Genomic DNA, 15,204 nt, shown 5'->3' on the forward strand with positions numbered 1-15,204 from the left:
TGTTCTTCCAATCCCTATGAAAATCAAGATGAAGATCTAAAAGTTATTGATGTGTCCCCCATTAAATCTTTGTTTTGCAATATGAATCTTGATGAATATGAAGATTATCTTCCTTTACCTAGAAGGCGTTTTAAGAATTCGGAGTTTCTAGATCTTGATGATGAAATTAATGAAAGTGGGATTGAAATAAATAAAAACCGTGATGTTGCTAAACCCACTATTTTGGATCTCAAGGAATTTAATTATGAAAATTGCTCTTTGATTGCTTGTATTTCCTTGTTGTAATCCATGCTAGATTCTCCTCATGCTTATAGTCAAAATAAGGCCTTTACCGAACATATTGTTGATGCTTTGATGCAATCTTATGAAGAAAAACTTGAGTGGAAAGTTTCTATCCCTAGAAAACTCTATGATGAGTGGGAACCTACTATTAAAATTAAAATTAAAGATTATGAGTTTCATGCTTTATGTGATTTGGGTGCTAGTGTCTCTACTATCCCCAAAACTTTATGTGATTTGCTAGATTTCCGTGATTTTGATGATTGCTCTCTAAACTTGCATCTTGCGGATTCCACTATTAAAAAACCTATGGGAAGAATTAATGATGTTCTTATTGTTGCAAATAGGAATTATGTGACCGTAGATTTTATCGTTCTTGATATAGATTGCAATCCTTCGTGTCCTATTATTCTTGATAGACCTTTCCTTAAAACGATTGGTGCAATTATTGATATGAAGGAAGGGAATATTAGATTCCAATTTCCCTTAAAGAAGGGTATGGAACACTTCCCTAGAAATAAAATAAAATTACCATATGAATCTATCATGAGAGCCACTTATGGATTGCCTACCAAAGATGGCAATACCTAGATCTATCCTTGCTTTTATGCCTAGCTAGGGGCGTTAAACGATAGCGCTTGTTGGGAGGCAACCCAATTTTATTTTGTGTTTTTTTGTTTTTGCTTCTGTTTAGGAATAAATAATCCATCTACCTTCTATTTGGATGTGGTTTTATGTTTTAATTAGTGTTTGTGCCAAGTAGGACCTATAGGATAACCTACGATGATAGTTGATTTGATTCTGCTGAAAAACAGAAACTTTGCACGCACAAATATAATTATGATAAATCACAGGAACGTGATTTTGCGTTGATTCTTTTTGATGCTGTTCAATAAACAAATTTTCCAGGACTTCCTATTTTGGTAGAATTCTTAGAGTTCCAGAATTTTGTGTTAGTTACAGATTGCTACAGACTGTTATGTTTTTGACAGATTCTGTTTTTTGTGTGTTGTTTGCTTATTTTGATGAATCTATGGCTAGTAAATTAGTTTATAAACCATAGAAAAGTTGGAATACAGTAGGTTTAACACCAATATAAATAAATAATGAGTTTATTACAGTACCTTGAAGTAGTCTTTTGTTTTCTTTCTCTAACGGAGCTCACGAGATTTCTGTTGAGTTCTGTGTTGTGAAGTTTTCAAGTTTTGGGTGAATTCTTTTGATGGATTATGGAACAAGGAGTGGCAAGATCCTAAGCTTGGGGATGCCCATGGCACCCCCAAGATAATCCAAGTACACTAAAAAGTCAAAGCTTGGGGATGCCCCGGAAGGCATCCCCTCTTTCGTCCACTTCCATCGGTAATTTACTTGGAGCTATATTTTTATTCACCAACATGATATGTGTTTTACTTGGAGCGTCTTGTATTATTTGTGTCTTTGCTTGTTAGTTTACCACAATCATCCTTGCTGTACACATCTTTTGAGAGAGCCATACATGAATTGGAATTTGTTAGAATACTCTATGTACTTCGCTTATATCTTTTGAGCTTGATAGTTTTGCTCATAGTGCTTCACTTATATCTTTTGAGCATGATAATTTTTGCTCTAGTACTTCACTTAGATCTTTTAGAGCACGGTGGTGGATTTGTTTTAAAGAAACTATTTGATCTTTCATGCTTCACTTAGATTATTTTGAGAGTCTTTAATAGCATGGTAATTTGCTTAATGTTAATATACTTGGTGTTCAAGATATGTGAAACTTTATTTTGAGTGAATTGAATACTAAGATAAGTTTGATGCTTGATAATTGTTTTGAGATATGGAGGTGATAATATCAAAGTCATTCTAGTTGGGTGATTATGAATTTGAGAAATACTTGTGTTGAAGTTTGCAAATCCCGTAGCATGCACGTATGGTTAAAGTTATGTAACAAATTTGAAACATGAAGTGTACCTGGCTTGTGCATCCTTATGAGTGGCGGTCGGGGACGAGCGATGGTCTTTTCCTACCAATCTACCCCCCTAGGAGCATGCGCGTAGTACTTGAATTTTTGATGACTTCTAAATTTTTGCAATAAGTATATGAGTTCTTTTGACTAATGTTGAGTCCATGGATTATACACACTCTCACCTTTCCGCCATTGCTAGCCTCTTCGGTACCATGCATTTCCCTTTCTCGCCTTGAGAGTTGGCACAAACTTCGCCGGTGCATCCAAACCCCGTGATACAATACGCTCTATCACACATAAACCTCCTTATATCTTCCTCAAAATAGCCACCATACCTACCTATTATGGCATTTCCATAGCCATTCCGAGATATATTGCCATGCAACTTCCACCATCATCATCATGACATGCATTACTTTTGTCATATTGCCATTGCATGATCTTGTAGTTGACATCGTATTTGTGGCAAAGCCACCATGCATTATTTTTCATACATGTCACTCTTGATTCATTGCACCATCCCGGTACAACGCCGGAGGCATTCATATAGTCATATCTTGTTCTAAGTTTCGAGTTGTAATCCTTGTGTAATCAATAGAAGTGTGATGATCATCATTATTAGAGCATTGCCCAAATAAAAAAAGGCCAAAAATAAAAAAAGGCCCCAAAAAAATAAAAAAATAAAAAGGGCAATGCTACTATCTCTTTTTCCACACTTGTGCTTCAAAGTAGCACCTTGTTCTTCATGTAGTGAGTCTCATATATTGTGCTTCAAAGTAGCACCATGTTCCTCATGTAGTGAGTCTCATAAGTTTTTTTTATACTAGTGGGAATTTTTCATTATAGAACTTGGCTTGTACATTCCTACGATGGGCTTCCTTAAATGCCCTAGGTCTTCGTGAGCAAGCAAGTTGGATGCACACCCACTAGTTTTCTTTTGTTGAGGATTCATAGCTCTAGTGCATCCGTTGCATGGCAATCCCTGCTCCTCATGTTGACATCAATTGATGGGCATCTCCATAGCCCGTTGATTATCCTCGTCAATGTGAGACTTTCTCCTTTTTTGTCTTCTCCACACAATCCCCATCATCATATTCTATTCCACCCATAGTGCTATATCCATGGCTCACGCTCATGTATTGCGTGAAGGTTGAAAAAGTTTGAGATTATTTAAGTATGAAACAATTGCTTGGCTTGTCATCGGGGGTATAGAAGTTGGGAACATCTTTGTGTGACGAAAATGAAGCATAGCCTAACTATATGATTTTGTAGGGATGAACTTTCTTTTGCCATGTTATTTTGAGAAGACATGATTGCTTTGATTAGTATGCTTGAAGTATTATTATTTTTGTGTCAATATGAACTTTTGGATCTGAATATTCATATCACAATTAAGAAGATTTACATTGAAATTATGCCAAAGTATCACTCCGCATCAAAAATTCTTTTTTATCATTTACCTACTCGAGGACGAGTAGGAATTAAGCTTGGGGATGCTTGATACGTCTCCAACGTATCTATAATTTTTGATTGCTCCATGCTACTTTATCTACTGTTTTTGACTATATTGGGCTTTATTTTCCACTTTTATATTACTTTTGGGACTAACCTATTAACCGGAGGCCCAGCCCAGAATTGCTGTTTTTTGCCTTTTTCAGTATTTCGAAGAAACAGAATATCAAACGGAGTCCAAACGAAATGAAACCTTCGGGATCATGATTTTCCAACCGAACGTGATCCAGGAGGCTTGGACCCTACTCCAAGCAGTGCCAGAGGCGGTCACGAGGGTGGAGGGCGCCCCCCTAGGCGCGCCCCCTATCTCGTGGGCCCCTCGGAGCTCCACCGACGTACTCCTTCCTCCTATATATACCTATGTATCCCTGAACGATTAGAACAGGAGCCAAAAACCTAATTCCACCGCCGCAACCTTCTGTATCCACGAGATCCCATCTTGGGGCCTGTTCCGAAGCTCCGCCAGAGGGGGCATCCACCATGGAGGGCTTCTACATCATCACCATAGCCCCTCCGATGAAGTGTGAGTAGTTTACTTCAGACCTTCGGGTCCATAGCTAGTAGCTAGATGGATTATTCTCTCTTTTTGGATCTCAATACAATGTTCTCGCCCTCTCTCGTGGAGATCTATTCGATGTAATCTTCTTTTTGCGGTGTGTTTGTTGAGACCGATGAATTGTGGGTTTATGATCCAGTATTATCTATGGAAAATATTTGATTCTTCTCTGAATTCTTTTATGTATGATTGAGTTATCTTTGCAAGTCTCTTCGAATTATCTGTTTGGTTTGGCCAACTAGATTGGTAGTTCTTGCAATGGGAGAAGTGCTTAGCTTTGGGTCCAATCTTGCAGTGTCCTTACTCAGTGACAGAAAGAGTTGCAAGGCACATATTGTATTGTTGCCATTGAGGATAACAAGATGGGTTGTTTATCATATTGCATGAATTTATCCCTCTACATCATGTCATCTTGCTTACGGCGTTTCTCTGTTTTTACTTAATACTCTAGATGCATGCTGGATAGCGGTCGATGAGTGGAGTAATAGTAGTAGATGCAGAATCGTTTTGATCTACTTGTTTTGGACGTGATGCCTATATACATAATCATTGCCTAGATATACTCATAACTATGCTCAATTTTGTCAATTGCTCAACAGTAATTTGTTCACCCATTGTAGAATACTTATGCTCTCGAGAGAAGCCACTAGTGAAACCTATGGCCTCCGGGTCTATTCTCATCATATCAATCTATATCACTTTATTTACTTGCTTTGTTTTTACTTTGCCTTTACTTTTTACTTTGCATCTATCTATCAAAAATACCAAAAATATTATCTCTATCAGATCTCACTCTCGTAAGTGACCGTGAAGGGATTGACAACCCCTAAGCGTTGGTTGCGAGTTGCTATCATTTTGTGTAGGTACGAGGGACTTGTGCGTGGTCTCCTACTGGATTGATACCTTGGTTCTCAAAAACTAAGGGAAATACTTATGCTACTTCACTGCATCATCCTCTCCTCTTCGGGGAAATCCAACGCAATGCTCAAGAGGTAGGAGCAGCAGGCTCGAAGGTATCAAAGCAGAGAAGTGCGGGCCAAAACTTATAACATTGGCGAACTCGTTCTACGCCTACCAGAGAAGAAGAAGGACAAGCTCAAACCTAAGTGGGAGGGTCCCTTCATTATTGATAAAGTTCTCACCGGAGGAGCGTACCGCCTGCGTAATGCATCCGATAATAGACTCGAGCCAAACCCATGGAATGCGGCCAGACTCCGGATATTCTACGCCTAGTGCCGAACTCAGTGTTCGTCTCCTTACCCCCGCTCTTTAATTATGTTCTCCCTTTTTTCCTTTCTCGCCCTTTTTCCCTTCTTCACACAAAGTATTAAATACAGTGCGGATGCTCGGATCACTCCGGCCGCGCTATGTGTGTTCACCATACCTGGGGGCTTCCTATACGTAAGCTAAATATAATTACTTTTATGGCTTCCTGCCTATCACATATGCGTCCTTTTTCCATATGTGCCTTTTCTTCACCATTATATGCATCGATATGACTTAAGATTTGGCCATGCTGGGTTGCCTGGCTCTTTTGTTTATGCCCTACGTTCCCGTCAATTCGGCTAGGGCATAAGGGGAGCGCGATTGTTACTGCCGGTTCAGCCAGATGTGTACCTCAGATTGGGTGAAGCCGAAAGCTAGAGTTCTTAAGGGAATATTAGGTCGGTGAACAAAAGATGTTTCTTTCGTTTATTATAATGTGAATCCCCAGATGTTTTGTATCCTGTGTTTCTGTTTGCAGTTCGGACATGCACATCGATGCATGCGTACCCAGGGAAAGGAACCCCTAACGGAACTATTCTCCCTGGAAGATGTTTCTTACTACCCATGTAATATAACATAACTAGTTGGCTACTTGTATGTTCAAGCACTTATGACCCCTACGCCTGGTTTCCATGCATACCCCTATTTTGCATAGCTGAGCGGGTATTCGGATACACCCCGGACTGTCAGATCCGGGGGCTGAAGCGAAAAGGTCCGCCATGACAAATGATTTTTAATCCGGCTAGGGACTACATATGTCCATTGAATTACATAGTCACTTGGACTAGCTATATTCTTCCTCTATACCATCCAACAGGCTATCTAGCCTACAATCCTGTTGGGAATACTCTATGGCTAACGCTACTTGGTCATACACCAGACTTACGGGAATCTCTTGCCCATCTGGCCCCGCCGGTCCGACTTCGGCCATATGGTTCGGGTCAATCTTGGCATATCGCGTCTTCACCATGGCCCAGGCTTCCCTCGCACCTTGTCGGCAGGCTGATACCTTCCATAACTGGAAGCGCCGTCGTGCTCCTTTGAGCATATCCACGAGCTCCCCCATGCCTCCTAGCAGGGGAGCGGATGGCCACAAGGCTTGGGCAATACCCTGCATCACCTTCCGAGCTCGTCCATGCAGTTGTGAGAGATCTTGCAGCAAATCGCCTGCGGACCTGGGCATCTCCTCTTCAGGACGGCCCGTCAGCATACCTACAGACATAAAACTCCTTTAAATATGCTTCCTCGCCGAACTGTACTACATTTTGTTTAGGCACTTACCACAAATGCCGCGACGAAGCCTCCTGTTCTCCTTCACGGAGTCCGCAAGCTGAGCTCGAACATTTGCTAATTCAATGCCCAGCCGGACATTGGCATCTTGGAGATTGTTTTTCTCCTGCCTAACCTGCGTAAGCACACGCTCGCCGGCCTTTAGCTGTCTTTGGAGATGTGACTCACTATCTCTTATGATTTCCGGATTCTCCCCGGGATTGCCTGCAGAATTTTCTGTTAGACTTATAAAGCAAGCCAACTACTAACTGGTATATTTCCTTAAAATTTCTCTATTGAGACAAATGTTACCGGATGAGGCCTTCTGGGATTCCTCTAGTTTGGCAACCGCGGCCTCAGCTGGGTCTTACACTCCTCTAGCTCTTGAGACAAATGGGTATTCTTCTCTACAAGAACCTGTGCATACAATGATCCTTAAATCAGTTGTTCCAACTGTTTCAAGTCTCAAGGGCTACTGCTATATATGCTTATTAAATTCTCTTACCCATATATCTTTTGCATACTGGTCCGTCACTCGGGCGAGCCCATCTTGGGCAGCTCGGATGTATGCGTCTCCTAAATTGAAGGCATTGAATGCCTCTTCAAAAAAGATACCATTACGAAGTACGGCCCGTCGGCGCCGGTGATTCATGGCACTCTCTACTTCCGAATTGGTGGCGGAGAGCCTATCCCCATCCTCTGTCGCAGGACAATTCGGCATCGGCCCCACATTAGCCTCCTCTCTTGAAGTCGGTTCTGGAATCCGGCTGGTGGAGGCGTGACCGGGAGGATCTCCGGATATAGTCCGGCAACTACTCTTTCTGCCAGGACACGATGGACGCTGTTACATTTCAAACACGATAATCACAGAGCAGATTTTAACTATACCTCTGTGACGACGTTTCAACCCTAATCGCCTTCCTCTTGAGTCTGCCTGGCCTGGATGCCCTTTGCTGATGAGCCCCCAGGGGCTCGGCGCCGTATTCAGATGGTCGTCTCTATAAAAATAAGATATTTGTGCATAAGGCACGGTATAAGAAAGGAATCCTCTCCAGAAATTAATGCTTCAACTTTGCTTACACGCGACGCAGGGAGCAGTCCGGGATAATCGGCGATAATAGCCACCAAGGTGCCGTCGCAGCTTGCCTGGTAAAATGTCCCGTCAACAAGCTCCACAAATATATCCGGATCTTCTTCAAGTCCGGGGTCGAGGGCCCGACCAGGATCCTATGGCTGCGGAGGAGGGCTGTTGAACTCTTTCACGACCTTCCTCAGTTCTTGCTTAGAAATATCAAGGTAAATGATTGTGATGAAGGGCGCCAGAATGGATAAAATTGGGTAAAGAGTAACGGCTTACCCAGCTGGGGGAGTTGTACATGGAAAATCCATCCCGCGGTTTGATACGAAGGAATTCTTCTTCTTCTCCTTTATACAAATCAGACAGTATTCTTGCCAGAGCAATGGCGAAGTTCGGACCTTTACGACCACAGCGGGTGGCATCGTCTTCCCCGTTGAAGTGCCACATGGGCTTCCCCCGATATTGAATTAGCTGCACCCCCCGCATTATGCATATTGATATTACCTCGACTATTGTCAGTCCTGATTGGGCCAGTGTCATTATCCTGCTCATCAGGAAGTTGACTTCTCTGGTATCTTCCTCCTGGGGGCTCCGGGGGTGCCAACATCGGTGTTTCTTCAGTGAAGCGTTATTAAACTCAGGAAGGCCCATCCGGATTGGGTCTGGAAGGGGAACGTCATCTACATAAAACAACTCCAAGGGCCAGCCTTCAGATGCCTCCTTTGGAGTGCCGGACAGGTATACGGTCTGGGCGACGCGCCATATTTTGGCTCCGCCCACTTGATATATAGATTCCCCCTGATTGCGAGGGACGAGGCAAAATAACTTTTTCCATAATTCGAAGTGAGCCTCGCAGCCCAGGAATAATTCACAAAGGGCAATGTATCATGCGATGTGCAGCATGGAGGCGGGGGTAAAGTTGTGCAACTGGAGGCCATAGAACTCCAGGAGCCGGCGAAGGAATGGGTGTATTGGAAACCCGACGCCTCTTAGAAAATATGGGATGAGGCATACCCGCTCCCCCTGAGATGGGTTAGGAGATCTCTTTGCTTGCGCCCTGCCATTGTAGGTGGCTAGTCCGGCTCGGACGGGGACCATGTACGCCGGTGGAAGAAACCCTTGGGTTTGCAACTCTACTAAACGGTTGTGGGGGATAGAACATTCTTCCCAATCACCTGGCTTAGAGCTAGGGAGCGAGAAGAGGAGCTGCAGCGACCGGCCATGATGGAATGGTTTCTTCCGGATGCGCTTTGTTGAATGCTTGCTCAAGGGAGGAAGGTGAGATTTGGATCTGAGGATCCCCGTCTCTTCAAATAGACAGTTTGCCTGCAGGGTCGGGGTGGCTAATGTAAAAATGCTCCGGCTCCTCATATTCGCTCGACACGTTAAGATGGCCATTATTGAAGCATAGAAGCCGACGAGTACAACATTGATGGGAAGCCGGACACTGTTTGCTACAACAGGTACTCTAGATTCGGAGATGGAACCCGCCTTGCAATGCAGAAGACAAACTGCGCGTCGGACTCATCGTCATTGAAGCCTGGTTCAGGGGCTACTGAGGGAGTCCTGGATTAGGGGGTATCCGGACAGCCGGACTATATACTTTGTCCGGACCGTTGGACCGTGAAGATACAAGACTCAAGACTTCGTCCCGTGTCCAGATGGGACTCTCCTTTGCGTGGAAGACAAGCTTGGCGATTCGGATGTTAGATCTCCTTCTTTGTAACCGACTCTGTGTAACTCTAGCCTCCTCCGGTGTCTATATAAACCGGAGGGTTTAGTTCGTAGGATAAGAACAATTATAATCATCATAGGCTAGCTTCTAGGTTTTAGCGTCTACGATCTTGTGGTAGATATACTCTTGTAATACTCATATCATCAAGATCAATCAAGGAGGAAGTAGGGTATTACCTCCATCGAGAGGGCCCAAACCTGGGTAAAACATCGTGTCCTTGCCTCCTGTTACCATTAGCCTTAGACACATAGATCGGGACCCCCTACCCGAGATCCGCCGGTTTTGACACCGATAGCCCCCGCCGTCGACATCCATGGGAGCCTTTTCTCCCGTGTGTCCGGCCCCTGAAGTTTGACCTTCTGGCGCCGGCTTGACGATCTCCCCCCCCCCTCCTTGGCCCAGGTCCCTCTGGAACGATACCTTGGTGTCGTTCACGTGTTTTGGGGAGGGGGCCCTCGGGGGTGTCCCACTGTCCATAGCATCCGAGCCCAGTAAATCCTCCGATGAGGATTGTTTGGTGCAGGACCTCGCCGGACTGCAAAACAGTATGGCTCAATGATTAAAATGTCATGTCGTAGTGAATCTGGATGCGTAAACGTGTTTGGATTTTATATACTCACGAGTTCACCAGGGGCTGGGCCCTGGGATCCCACTCCGGGCTGTTGTCGGTGGTGGCGGTGGACTCCTCCGGAAGGGGAGTTTTTTCCTTCTTAGGCGACTCGGCCTCCAAAGATGTGGAGGCCGTCCTTTTCTTTCTTCCCCTCACTAGGGATTGGTCTTCCTCCTCTTCCTCGGCCTCTCCGGAGGAAGAGCTGGCATCGGAATCTTCGGATATGGTGTCCGAAGTGCCGTGGCGATGGAGTCCGCCCCTGGTCTTTTTGGCCTCCTTCTAGGCCTTTTTCTTTGGCGCCTTGTAAGGCGCTGGGACCAACATCTTCGTTAGAAGTGGGCTGGCCGGTTCTTCTGGCAATGGGGCTGGACAGTAGATCTGCCCCGCCTTCTTCGTCCAGCCTAGGAGAGTTGTGGAAAACGCATCAAGCATTTCCCTCGGGTTATGCGAATAAAACGTATGAATTGGCAACATACAATGACTTACCGAACTTGCAGGGCGGGACAGTTGGTACCTGCGGTCCTCGGCGGAGTCCGGCCACGATTTGCTGGACTTAAAGAGCACCTTCCAAATGTCCTTGTGTGAGGAGACTAAGAGCTCTAGCAGGGTCTGGTGCTTGGCCGGGTCGAATTCCCATAAATTGCAAGCCCTCTGTTGACAAGGAAGAATCCAGCGAACCAACATCACCTGGACTACATTGACAAGTTTGATATTCTTGTCTTCCATATCCTTGACGTGCGTCTGGAGCACCGACAGTTCGTCAGACGAAGACCAGTTCGGTCCCTTCTTGGGCTAGGACGTAACCCGCAGGGGGGCTCCGAATCGGAATTCAGGAGCGGTGGCCCATTCCGTGCTGCACGGCTCAGTGGTGTAAAACCACTGCTGTTGCCACTCTTTGACGGAATCATTGAAAGTACCTATTGGCCATGTGACGTTGGGCATCTTGATCACCATGGCACCTACGCACTTGGCGTGCTTGCCGCTCACTACTTTGGGCTTCACATTAAAGATCTTCAGCCATAGGCCGAAGTGTGGCGAGATAGAGAAAGGCCTCGCACACGACGATGAATGTCGAGATGTTGAGGAAGAAATTGGGGGATAGATCATAAAAATCGATCTCGTAATAATACATGATGCCACGAATGAATGGGTGGAGGGGAAACCCTAGCCCGCGGACAAAATGGGGGAGGAATACAACCCTCTCGTGGGGTTCTGGAGTAGGGACGATCTGCCCCATCGTCGAAAGATGGTGGCTGATTTTCTTGGCCAGATACCCGACCTGCAGAAGCTTTTTGATATCCTTCTCCCGGATGGTAGAGGCCATCCACTTGCCTCCTGCTCCAGCTCCGGACATTTTCAGAAGACCTTTATGGGCGGAGAATACGAACGCTTGGGCGCTGGAGCTCGAGCGAGGGGGAATGGATGAACAGAGGAAGAAGAAGGCGTGGGTGAAAAAGGGAGTCCTTATCTCCTTATAAAGGCAGCAGGGATCCTGCGCCTCCCCACTTGCCTGGTAAACTCGCTTATTCCCCAAGCGCTGCGTTGATGGCGCGATTGGGTTACCCACACCCGTATTGATGAGAATCACGTGATAAGGGGACACAATCTCTGCCTCCACAAGACGTGCCAATAAAGCCACCTCGCGATATGTGCGGTGGCAGGTTGAGAAAATGGATCAAATAATGATCGGGCCGTGGCATGATGTCACACTATGAAAAGTTGTCAGTAGATTAGATTTGTGGAATATTGTGCTCTCTATAGTGGTATGTGGAAATTATTTTACAGAGCCGGACACGACCCTTGTGTTCAAGAACTTCTATGGAGTATTCGGAGAAGGAACCCGCCTTGCAATGTCGAAGACAATCTGCACGCCGGACTCATTGTCATTGAAGCCTGGTTCAGGGGCTACTGAGGGAGTCCTGGATTAGGGGGTCCTCGGATAGCCGGACTATGTACTTTGGCCGGACTGTTGGACTATGAAGATACAAGATTGAAGACTTCATCCTGTGTCCGGGTGGGACTCTCCTTTGCATGGAAGGCAAGGCTGGCAATTCGGATATGTAGATCACCTTCTCTGTAACCGACTCTGTGTAACCCTAGCCCCCTCCAGTGTCTATATAAACCGGAGAGTTTAGTCCGTAGGACCAAGAACAATCAGAATCATAGGCTAGCTTCTAGGGTTTAGCCTCTATGATCTCGTGGTAGATCAACTCTTGTAATACTCATATCGTCAAGATCAATCAAGCAGGAAGTAGGGTATTACCTCCATCGAGAGGGCCCGAACCTGGGTAAACATTGTGTCCCCCGCCTCCTGTTACCATTAGCCTTAGACTCACAGTTTGGGACCCCCTACCCGAGATGCGCTGGTTTTGACACCGACAATCTTCCTTCATGACATGATCTCTGAGAAAGTGATGACGGATCTGAATGTGCTTTGTCTTCGAGTGCTGAACTGGGTAGTTGGCAATCTTGATAGCGCTTTCATTATAACAGTAGAGTGGCACATGCTTCAGATGGATACCATAGTCCTTGAGAGTTTGCTTCATCCATAGAAGCTGAGCGCAGCAAGATCCAGCAGCAATGTATTCAGATTCAGTAGTGGAGAGAGATACACAGTTCTGCTTCTTTGAAGACCAATAGACAAGAGATCGTCCAAGAAAGTGACATGTGCCTGATGTGGAATTGCGATCAACCTTGTCACCAGCATAATCAGCATCCGATAATCCAACTAGATCAAACTCTAAGCCCTTTGGATACAATAGTCCTAGTGTTGGGGTGTAAGCCAAATATCGAAGAATTTGCTTCACAGCTAAGTGGTGCGATTCCTTTGGTGCCACTTGGAATCGGGCACACATGCAAACGCTAAGCATTATATCTGGCCTAGATGCACATAAATATAGTAAAGAATCAATCATGGAGCGGTATACCTTTTGATTGAACTCTTTACCATTGTCGTCGGGGCCCAGATGACCTTTGGTTGGCATTGGCGTCGTGTATCCTTTGCAGTCTTGCATTCCAAACTTCTTCAGGCAATCTTTGAGGTATTTTTCTTGTGATATGAATATGTCGTTGCTCTGCTGACGGATTTGAAGACCGAGGAAAAATTTCAGCTCACCTATCATGGACATCTGATATTGCTCTTGCATCATGTGCCCAAACTCATCACTGTATCTCTTGTCAGTGCAGCCGAAGATAATGTCATCCACATAGATTTGGCACACAAATAGTTCACAGTCATATGTCTTCATGAAGAGTGTAGGATCTAGAGAACCAGGTTTGAAGCCTTTGCTCTTCAGGAAGTCTTTGAGTGTGTCATACCAAGCGCGAGGAGCTTGTTTGAGGCCATACAGTTCCTTGTTGAGCTTGTATACCACATCAGGATGTTTTGGATCTTCAAAGCTAGGTGGTTGTGCAACATACACTTCTTCTTCAATCTTGCCATTGAGAAAGGCACTCTTCACATCCATTTGGTACAGAAGAATGTTGTGATGGTTGGCATAGGCTAGCAGTATGCGAATGGCTTCAAGCCTAGCCACGGGAGCGAATGTTTCATCGAAGTCAATCCCTTCTACTTGAGTGTAACCTTGAGCAACTAGACGAGCCTTGTTTCTGACAACTTGGCCATGCTCATCTTGTTTGTTGCGATAGATCCATTTGGTGCCTATGATATTGTGCTTGCGAGGATCAGGATGCTTGACCAATTCCCATACATTGTTCAGCTCGAACTGTTGAAGCTCTTCTTGCATAGCTTGAATCCATTCAGGTTTCATGAAGGCTTCAACAACTTTCTTGGGTTCAGATTACATATTCCATCCTTGCATCATGTGTTTTCCTTTCATCAGAATAGTGTTCGTCAGTATCATGCATGAATGAGTTCTGAAGAGCGAATTTTATTCCTTTTTCTTATCAGTTTGACTTCACAATGCAAAATCATTACATCGGAAGGAAATTAGTCCGGCAGTGGACGATGGTGGTCCTTCGGAGCAACTCAAACAGGGGGTCTCTACAGATTCTACTCAGCCATCCTCCCAACAAGGTTAGCAAGACAACACAAGGCTGGACAGTCAACGTAGCTGTGTAGATGATGAGTGCATCTCCCCTACTCCACCATCACAGGTGCTTGCTCTAACTTGGAACTATTATATGTGGTTGCATGTTGTGTATGATGTCTAGCTTCTATTGCTTCTAACTTTGTTGAATTGCATCTGCTTACTTTACACATAATGCATGTGAATATGACACGTGTTCCTGTTTCTAGAACATACGTGTACATGATGAGCACATCTCCCCTACTCCACCATCACAGGTGCTTGCTCTAACTTGGAACTGTTATATGTGGTTGCGTTTTCCGTATGATGTCTAGTTTGTATTGCTTCTGATTATGTTAAATTGCATCTGCGTAGCTTACAACTTATACCTGCAACGATCACTTACCCATAAGACACATTTAACTTGGGACTGTGATGTAGGTTGCATCTTGCATTGCCTTCTAGCTTGTACTGCTTCTAATTTCTTGAAATGGCACTTACGACGATACACCTTTTACCTGATAGAGTGATATTGGTTGCATGTTCATATGGTGCCTAGCTTTCATTTCTTCTAATTTTGTTGAAATGCCTTCCGCTTACTGTTTTTTATACATATTCCATCCTCCTATCGTACGTGTGAAATATGAAACGCTGCCTTTTTGTATATATTCCATCCTCCTATCCTGCGCTTACCTTACATCAAAGTAGTGTTCGTCTGCATCATGCATCAACCAGTTATGCAGAGCTAATTTTATTCATCTTCTTGTGGTTTTGACTTCGTAAGGAAATATCAGAAAATAGGAAGGAAAAGAGTAAGTTAGGGGATGTTGGTGGTCCTCCGCACCGACGCAAACAGAGACTCTCTAGATTTGCCACTCCTACTGCTAATGAAGTTGAAGTCCCAAGTCTACATGCTGAGTTGA

Source organism: Triticum aestivum, chromosome 5B, assembly GCF_018294505.1.
Source record: "Triticum aestivum cultivar Chinese Spring chromosome 5B, IWGSC CS RefSeq v2.1, whole genome shotgun sequence".
Lineage (NCBI taxonomy): Eukaryota > Viridiplantae > Streptophyta > Magnoliopsida > Poales > Poaceae > Triticum > Triticum aestivum.